This window comes from Phaenicophaeus curvirostris, chromosome 16 (assembly GCF_032191515.1).
Source record: "Phaenicophaeus curvirostris isolate KB17595 chromosome 16, BPBGC_Pcur_1.0, whole genome shotgun sequence".
Lineage (NCBI taxonomy): Eukaryota > Metazoa > Chordata > Aves > Cuculiformes > Cuculidae > Phaenicophaeus > Phaenicophaeus curvirostris.
The window spans coordinates 15,382,675-15,392,277 of NC_091407.1; positions in this window are offsets into that span (position 1 = coordinate 15,382,675).

The following is a 9,603-nucleotide window of genomic DNA, read 5'->3' on the forward strand; positions in this document are numbered from 1 at the left end:
GAGGGGTGATGGGGGCTGTGAAGGGTGATGGGGTGATGGGAGCTCTGAGGGGTGATGAGGTCTCTGAGGGGTGATGGGGGGGCTCTTAGGGGTGTGGGGGTGTTGGGGGCAGTGCTGGCACTGTAGGCCGAGCTGCTGGGTGTGCAGCGTTGGGTAGGGAAGGTTGAGCGCCTGGCTCTGCATTGGAGAGACAGCATTGTGTCCCAACCTTCCAGAGGCTTCAAGGAAAGGCTCAGTGCAAATATCAGATATGGTTGTTGCTTTAACAGCACTTTAATATCTGAATAGTTTTGTGCTTGGTAACAAAGCCTGAAATGGCTGGGACAGAAACTGGTTTGTTTTAAAGATGAAGGACTTGCGCAGCGTTTATTTGAGTTGACTTGGCAGCAGTGTTCTGTTTACGACTGGGTAAATAGCTGCCACATTAAAGATTATTAACTAGGAATGCTTAAGTGACCAATAAAGCGCTAATCTTTTATATGGTGTTGTAAATGTACACAGCGTGGTAATGCCGGCTCTTGCCAAACAGATAACAGATCCCTTACCCAGAAATCGGAAAGAAAACATGAAGGACAACTAGAAACATACAAGAGATGATAATGAAACAATAACCACAAAGATAGGTTGTTGCCATTACAGCTGGATTTCAAGTGGCAGCTTAAGAGGATTTTTCATATTTATCTTAAAGCTCCTGGGCAGAAAGGAGACAGGGACAGCATCTGAGGTGCCAGGGATGAGCGGTTTGCAGGGTGGTGGCAGTGCTGGGGGCCTGGTGCTTCCAAAGGCAGTGCTGTTGCAAAGAAGAGCTCAGCTCCTAATTGGCCAAAAGTGTTAAGCAGATCTGTTAATCTGTGCATCCTTCAGGGCTGCCTTGTGAGTGGCTGATGCTGCTGTGGAGAGCAATGGACTTGGGTTGTGGAAGCACATGACAGAGCTGTTTCCAGAAGCTGCACCAAGAAATCACTCCTTCAGCCAAGTCAAGTGTGAGCCGGAAATCGAGTGCATTACTTTACATTCAATTTTGTTTGGTTCTGTAGGATCTGAGAGGGCACTTCCACATATGGAAAGGATCATGTTCCCTACGCCAACTGAAGCTGAGCTAGCAAGGAAAGCAGGTTTATAAGGTGAAAGAAGATGGAGAGGTGTGGGAACAGAGATAAATGTGGGCAGTATTTCGTAAGATTTTGTAGGAAGATGAAAAGCTTCCATCTGTCTTCAGCACTCACAGCATCTCTTCCCTGTGGTATGAAGGTCCTGTGCAGTACGTGTGTTTGGACTCCTCGTGCCCCTCTGTGGTAAAGCAATGCTGGTATTCCCGTGTTTCTTCAGGGAGACAGAGGCAGACAGATGTTAACATCTTGGAAACAAAGCTGGCACTTGGTAGGCTTGAGAAATGTGAGACCAGGCAAAAGGGGGATGGATTGGACTTCAGGAATTCTTCTGCTGAAGTGTGAACCATGAGTTGAACTGAACATACCCTTTAGCCACAGAATTGTTCTCCATGTTCAGAAAACAGAAGTAATTGAAGGCTCAGCAGTGCACTGTCAAGAGATATTTTACAAGTTTAACTGAGAGCCTTTTGTCACCAAAGTCTCTCCATTGCCCGATGGTGTCACTATTCTAGTAGCCCAGGTGTCACGAGGCAGGGTTTGAGGAGGCAGAGCCCTGCACAGGGGTAAGGTCAACGCAGAAGGTCTTTAAGAAGGGGTCCTGCGTGGTGGCAGGACTAAAGGAGACAGCAGCCTGTGAACTAGCAGAAGCTGGAGAACTGGCAGATGTGGACTGTGGGGATACCGTGTACTGTTTTAAAACAGCACAGGAAGGACATGGATCAGAGGATCCATCAGAGATGGATGAACTGAGATGAAGGTGATCTGAGGACTGGAGCACCTCCTGTTCAAGGACAGGTTGAGAAAGTTGGGGTTGTTCAGCCTGGAGAAGAGAAGGCTGTGGGGAGACCTTAGAGCAGCTTCCAGTGCTGAAAGGGGCTCCAGGAAAGCTGGGGAGGGGCTCTGGATCAGGGAGGGGACAAGGGGGATGGTTTCAGCTGAAAGAGGGGAGGTAAAGATGAGATCCTAGGAAAAAATGTTTTGTTGTGAGGGTGGGGAGGCTCTGGCCTAGGTTGCCCATAGCAGTGGTGGCTGCCCCATCCCTGGAGGTGTTCAAGGCCATGTTGGATGGGGCTATGAGCCCCATATCCAGCGGGAGGTGGCCCTGCCCACAGCAGGAGTTTGGAACAGGGTAGGGTTTAAGATCTCTTCCAACTCAAACCATTCCACGATTCTGTGATTCTATTCTATGAAAACCTTCGAGGCTGCATGAATGCAGGAATAGTCTCCATAAGCGTGTCCTGTGGCTGTTGGACTGTGTGACTATGTGGGAGAGGGTGAAAACCATGCTATTTGAGAGTGGTGGAAGACATGTTTGAGTGATCTACTTTTCTTCCTGGAGAAGGTGTCCGTTGCTGGCAGCTTTATGGAAGCCAAGGAATGCTAAGGCTCTAAGAGGCAAACTCTGCCGTGACTCGAATAAAAAGCAAGACCCAGTGACCCACTGGGTGTTGAGGGCAGTGAGCCTGCAAGGGCTTTCTAGGGATAAATGAAGGATTCGTAGGGTTTATAGGGCTGCCAGTCAACAGCTTCTGTGGGTTTTAGAGAACTTTCACATGGCACGACATAAGTCATTCCACGAGTGCAGTGTTCAGTGACACCTATCTTCCCATGAGCTTGTTTTTCCCATGAGCAAGAAAGGAGGAGGAATGGCTGAGAGGGGGGAATGGACCGTCACCCAGGAAAGCTGACCATGTGGGTGTCCAACAGTCCTGGAGGGGAGGCCAGCGCCTGTAGGGTGGGCAGGAGAGTGGCTGGAACATCAGCAGAGAATTCCAGGATGTGCAGAAGGGACTTGGGTCAAAACCCAAGCTGGGCCATTAAAACTGTGGCCGGTCCCACGGCAATGCTATTTGCACAGGGCTCCTTGCACTGAAAGCTGATAAGCCTGGCGAAGTGTGACCTCCTGTGGGTAAAACTGGGAATTACCGTGGGACAATTAAGCAAATACTTTTCATATCATGTGCCAGCATCTTAATGGGGAGTTTGCCTGGCAGCGTGGATCACCTTCCCTGCCACCTGCAGCAGCCAGACCAGGTTGCCTTGCTCTGAATGAGCTGCGGATGTTTCTTCTGGCAACGAGGAAGGGTGAGTCTAAAGCCAGGGGTGAAAGCACTGGGGGAGTGCTGGTGAATGTTTTAATGACACTAAAAGGGACACTGTCTTGAAAGGACTGCGTGTTTCTCTGTGGCTCCAAGAAAGTTTTCTGCTTGGCTGGATGGGTTGCAGCCAGCTTTTCCTGTTTCTCCAATCTCCCCAGCTATGGCACCTCCTGTTTTCCGGAGTGGATAGTCATCTTGGGCCATGAAGGTTGTGGGAAATGTTAGAGTTGGGTACTGAGTGATCCTCTTGGTGTGGTCGGGGGGGTTGTTAGGAGGGAATGAACAGCCTCCCTTTTGGATGACTTTAATCCCCCTCCTCTGTAAGCAGACCAGGACACAGCTGTGCTGGACCACATGCAGGATGCTCTCAGTGTATTGCAGCAGATACTCCAAAACGTGGGATGATTGCCTCTTAGCACCTGGCTGTGGCTGCAGGTCCTGCTGTTGCATCGGATACCAGGTATGATCAGGTGCACAGAGATCCCTCTGGCTGCTTCGTGCCTATGGAAACCTCTCAGCAGCTCCTGGCTGGCTGGAGAGAGAGAGTTCCTTGCAGAAGGATCTTGCATGAGGCAGTTTACCTCTGCCCATGGAGCGCCTGCCTGATGAGTTGTGAGATCGTAGGGAATGGCTTCTTTTCCCAGGGCTTTTCCTGAGAGGGTGATTTTGAAGGAGCTTGGTTTATTCTCAAATGCAGGTGTATCGTATAAGCTTCAGGCACTCTTGATGAGTCACATGCTACAGACATGGAGGGATAACTAAATGTTGCTTGATTTATGTCCTGCACTGTCATCAATGTTATCTCAGTCCCTTTTTCCCCCCTTGCTCCTCTGCACCCACACACAGTGCTGCCACTTCCCAGGCGACTTTCACCAGGCAAAGCAGGGTCTGTTTTTTCAGGCAGTGATGTCCCTCGTGGCGCTGCGCCTCTGCCTGGGCAGCCAGCACTGGGTCTTGGGTGCCCTTTTCACGCTCTGTGATGGAGTGGGAGCAGCAGGGGGCCTGTGGAGTTCACAAGAGAGGCAGCTGACAAGCAAGTGGAAAACCAGGCTGTGATCCTGTGGCTTTGCTTTCCAGACACCTGACGATGGGCTGAACATACCTGGGTGAAGGATGAGGAGAGGTTGTGATGCCAAGCAGCCCTCTGGCTGGAGCAGGTTCCTCACTGCCCCAGATAAACGGCCAACATGGGTCACTGGCTCACCCTGTCAGGTGCCTTTGCTCCAAAGCCTGTGGCACTGGGTGCTCTCAGGCCCCTCTGTGTTCTCCCTTAGGGCAAGCAGAACCTGCAGTTTGTGTTTCCAAAAGGTGTGAAACGGAGCCAGAGAAAAAGCAGGGGCCAGAGCAAAAGCAGGCTTGGTGGGTGCTCTGACCTGGTCCTTGCAGCCCTTGCACCTGCACTGGAGTGTGAATCGCCACTCTGTGCCCGTGTCCCCGCCCCTCGGCACACTCTGTTTTCATTAGCACGAGCTCTTGGGTTAAGGACCGTTTCTCACTTCCAGCTGAACAAACACTTTCCATTGCGTGTAAAATCCAGCCTGGTGCTAATAGGCGTCTCCCCCGCCTTCCTCCCTCCCAGTTGCCACCTTTTGTGCAGTTGGCAGGACAAAAAAGTGGCGCTATTACCTGACTTATTATCGGCACGGGACTGTAATTTATGGCATATGCTTGGGAGAGTGCCATGCTGAAAACATTTATGGCCCACTTAGAGTCCTGCGGGGTGGTGGGAGTGCGATGGCTGCGGAGGGAAGCCGGTTGTTCCACCCTTGCAAAACACCACACAGCCTTGAAAGCTTCCTATGCCTCAACAGCAGCGCTGTGGGCTGGCAGACTCAGCGCCTCACCCCACAAGTGGCAGACCAGGGTGAGACACCCGTGCCCAGGACAGACATAAAGCCTTGTTGGCATTAGAGGGGACATGGTTTTGTTTAATATTTTCATTGATGATATAGGCTGTGAGATCGAGTGCACCCTCCTCAAGTCTGCAGATGACACAAAACAGAGTGGTGCAGTTATCACACCAGAAGGATGGGATGTTACCCAGAGGACCTAGACAAGGTGTCGAAGTCGGTCTGTGGGAACCTCATGAAGATCAACAAGGCCAAGTGCAGGGTCCTACATCTGGGTAGGAGCAATTCGTGGTTTCAATGCAGGGTGGGGAATGACATGATTGAGAGCAGCCCCAAGGAGAAGGACTTGGGGTGCTGGTTGATGAGCAGCTTGACATGAGCCAGCAATGGGTGCTCGCAGCCCAGAAAGCCAGCTGTGTCCTGGGCTGCATCAAAAGAATCATGGACAGCAGGCAAGGAAGGGGATTCTGCCCTTCTACTCTGCTCTCATGAGACCCCACCTGCAGTCCTGTGTCCAGTTCTGGAATCCTCAACATAAGAAGGACATGGAACTGTTGGAATGGGTCCAGAGGAGGCCACAAAGATGATCCGAAGGCTGGAGCACTTCTGCTTTGGGGACAGGCTGAGAGAGTTGGGGTTGTTCAGCCCAGACAAGAGAAGGCCCTGAGGAGACCTTATAGTGACCTTCCAGTGCTGAAAGGGGCTCCAGAAAAGCTGAGGAGGGATTTTCCATAAAGGCATGCAGTGATAGGATGAGAGGGAATGTCTTTAAATTGGAAGGGGCAAGATTTAGATTATACAATAGGAAGAAATTCTACACGATGAAGGTGGTGAGGCACCCGCCTAGGTTGCCCAAAAAAGCGTGGCTGCCTCATTCCTGCTCAAGGCCAGGCTGGATGGGGCTTTGAGCCCCCTGATCCAGTGGGAGGTGTCCCTGCCCATGGCACGGTGGTGGAACTGCATGGGCTTTGAGGTCCCTTCCAACACAAACCATTCCGTGATTCTATGATTTATGGAATTCCCCATCATTCTGCTTCTGATACTGTACAGCCTCACCTCTCAGGCCGGGATCTCTGACCTTGACTTCCTTGAGTTCCTCATTTGTGTGGCACCTTCTCCTTCCTCCTCAGGCTCTGATGCTCTGTCCTCTTGTGGAAGAATGAATGCCAGCCTGCTTGAGTTGCCCCATGTGCTGTAGAGCAAGCACAGGAGCCGTGAATAACTCCACCTGAGGGCAGGCTGTACAGCAGGTCAGTTGCTCTCTAGCAACCGGGTTCACGAAACAAACAATGTGATCATCTAGTTTGCCACCTCTGGATTTGACCTGGAAATGTGCTGTGGAGAGAAAGGGACAAATGAGTCATCATTGCTGTAGGTGGGCTGGATTTGAATAGCAATCTGGAGGGCACGGGAAAGTCATTCCCAGCAGCAGTGACTTTTCCAGTGATTGAAGAGACTCTTGTGAGAAATGGGACTTTATTCCTGACTCTTGTGATATGTGGTATGGAAATTTGGCATGAAAAAGTGTTTTTGACACTGGACTATTTGCTGATTTCTGAAAAGTTAATGTTGGCTGTTGAGCTTCTCTCAGGAAAACATCATCATTCATCTTTTGAAGGTATTTGGAGCTTGGCTGTCTGCCCTGTCCAGTTGTCCTGATTCAAAGGATGGGGAAGCAGAGCATTGTCCAGACCATTTCTCACACTTCCCCTGAAGATGCTGAGTTAGGGAGAGTATTTACTTGACCTGCCAGGCTCTCTGTACACCACAGGGAAGGATTATGTGGCAGTTTGCCCTCTTTCTTTGGGCTAAGTCTTTCTCAGCTGCTGTGTGAACAGCAGGACTTGCAGACCTTCTGTTTCAACAGCACTGTATGTGTGTCTGTGTGCTGATGCTAAAGGAGATGTCCTGGCTGGGATTGTGTCAGTGCCCAATCCCAGGTGCTCTCTGCTAGTTGCCACTGGAAGATCCGCAAGATAAAACCTTGGAGGGAATGACACAAGAGGTTGTGTGGTGCCCACAATGCCAAGCTGATGCTGCTTCCAGACATTCATCCCCTCTAGATGCTGTTATTCCTGGACACCCTGTCTGAAGGGTCCTGACGCTGGGGTTTTGGTCTGCAAGAGAATGCCTTGACCTGGAGTTGCTTCCTTCATGCCATGGCTGGGCAGAACACGTGTTTTGGATGGGATTTGTTTCCCCAAACAGTAGCTCTCTAGAAGTTTGCCGCCTGGTGTAATTTTGTCCCTTAAGCTCCATCTGTGCAGTGGGGAGAGACTGAAGCCTCCTGTGAGCAAATCAGCCAGGTGCTACCAGATGGAGCAGGTTGCTCTGGAGCTTCTTTTGTTTCTTCTCACTGGAGCTCAGACATTCAAGTGGTGAGGATGCTAAAATCAGAGGAGGTAAAAGCCACCCCTTCCACTTTCTGTGTGGGTGAGGGATGGTGGGAAGATCATGTTGTCTGTGGGATCTAAGCCACCTTTTGGCCTTGTTCTGTTGACCAAGTGCCAGACACCTCGTGCCCAGGTCAAAGCTCCGCCCAGATCCTGGAAAGAGCCCCCTTCCTCACACAGTGTGAAGTGAATGGGCAACAAAGTGAGGGCTGGATCCCACTGATAACAGAGAAGAACCACAGTCTTGAAATGCTTCAGTGCACCCGCAGGGTGAGAGCAGTTCAGCTGATAATAAAACCTCTGCTGAGTGTGAGTTTATTAAATGGGAAAAGCAGGGGGAAATGGCAAAAAAATACCTGTCTTATGAGGGTTCACTGTATATACACCTGATAAAAATCATAACATGGGATCAGCTTTCTCCTCTGCTTGCTTGGCTTTTGGCATGCATAACCATGCTCTGGCAGGCAGGGCAAATTTCCTTTTCCCTAGGGTCATTAAAAAAAAGACCATTTCCCAATTTAAAGAGCAGGAGGGAGGTGAGGATGGAAAGGGGAGCTGAGCCAGGCCGTGGGCTAGCCCTGCCCACGCCGCTGTGTGAGCTAGCAGAGCCTTGGCTCCCTCACTCCCACCGCTCTCCACGGCGTTAGGCACGTGGGGTGGAGGGGGGCTGGATGTGTATGAAAGCAAACACACATCTGGAAGTTCCTCCAGTTAATTGGCCAATTATTCATACCACTCTTGCTGGAAGCAGCCTGCTACTGCTGAGCCAAAACCAACAACAACAGCCCATGGGCGTACTCCATCCCTGCTTGGAGCAGGGAGGCATGTGTGGCGAGGTGGGGCTGCGGAGGTCAGGTTAAGCAGTGAGGGCATGGACCCGCTCCTGGGCTGCTCCGCTTGGCTCTGGAGATGGATGGGAAAGCCCTGGAGGCCCTGGGTGCGGGGAGATGCTGGGGAAGTTCTTGCTTCATTGCACATGTGGGCCCCAGGTGGGGAGGGGGAAGCTGCTGCTGTGGAGCACCATGAGAACCCAAGTCAACCTGTGTTGGGTTTTATTAAGAGCTTGGCAGGCCGTGGTGTTGGTGAAGGTAGTCCAGACCCAGCTGTGCTCTGTAACACTTTACTCCTCGTAAATAGTGGATTCACTGCCATTTCTGCCCAGCTCCCACCTGAACAAGGCTCTAGCAGTCCACGTTCACCTTTTCCATCTGTCTTCCTTCCCCTTCCTCATATCCCGGGTTCCTCCTTAGTCCAATAGAAGTGTCACTGCATGTCCCCATGCCCTGACTGCCTCTGGTACCAGTGCTGTGCTGGTGGAGCACTGCAGGACTGCAATGCTGGCTGGCCTTGGCTTTGACAGTTCATTCCACATGATTTGCCTGGGAGATGGGAACTAGGTGCAAGCGCTTTAGTCAGCGTGGCTTTCCGTGTGGCAGAGTTAATGGGCCTCACCACATCCTCAGGGAGATGATGTGCAGGGGAACCCTGGACACCATCAGCTTGGAAGCATTTTCTCTCCTTCTTCTCATTTCTCAATGTGGTGGGATGTGGAATTGCTCCTGAGGCTGGGTTCTCTGTGACTGCATATCAGTAGGGCAGACCTTGAAAGTGTTGCCCTGCAGCCGTGGCTGAGGGCTCTTGGAGTGCTTTGCCATTCCTTCCTCATTGCCGAAGCTCGCAGGAAGCCTACCCCCTTCCACCAGAATATCTGTTATTGATAAAAATGATCCCCTTCTCTCCAACTGTGCCTGCCGCAAGGAGGGGGGGTGCTGAGTTTTGTCCATCTGCTTCCCAGTTTGCTGGAGAGCGCGTCTCTGGCGCTGGGAGATATTGTGTCAGCCTCAGAAGTGCACGCAGCTCTGGGCTCCACCAGCATAATTGGAGCCAGGTTCAGCCAAGCCCAGCTGGGATGCGGAAGGAGAAGATTTCCCATTGTTCCCTCTTTCCCTGTCTTTTCCCCTTTTCCATGAGATGGGTCTTCTCGGAAGAACTGTAGTGCCTTTAACTTAAGATCTTCTTTAGGGTAAGTAATGCAGATGGACAGTTTGGCTCCAGGATGAATGTGCAAACGTAAGCAAGAGTGTGCTGGGTCACACCATGGAGCTGTTTGGTGCAGGATCCTCTTCCCGGCATTGCTGGAGCAAGTGCT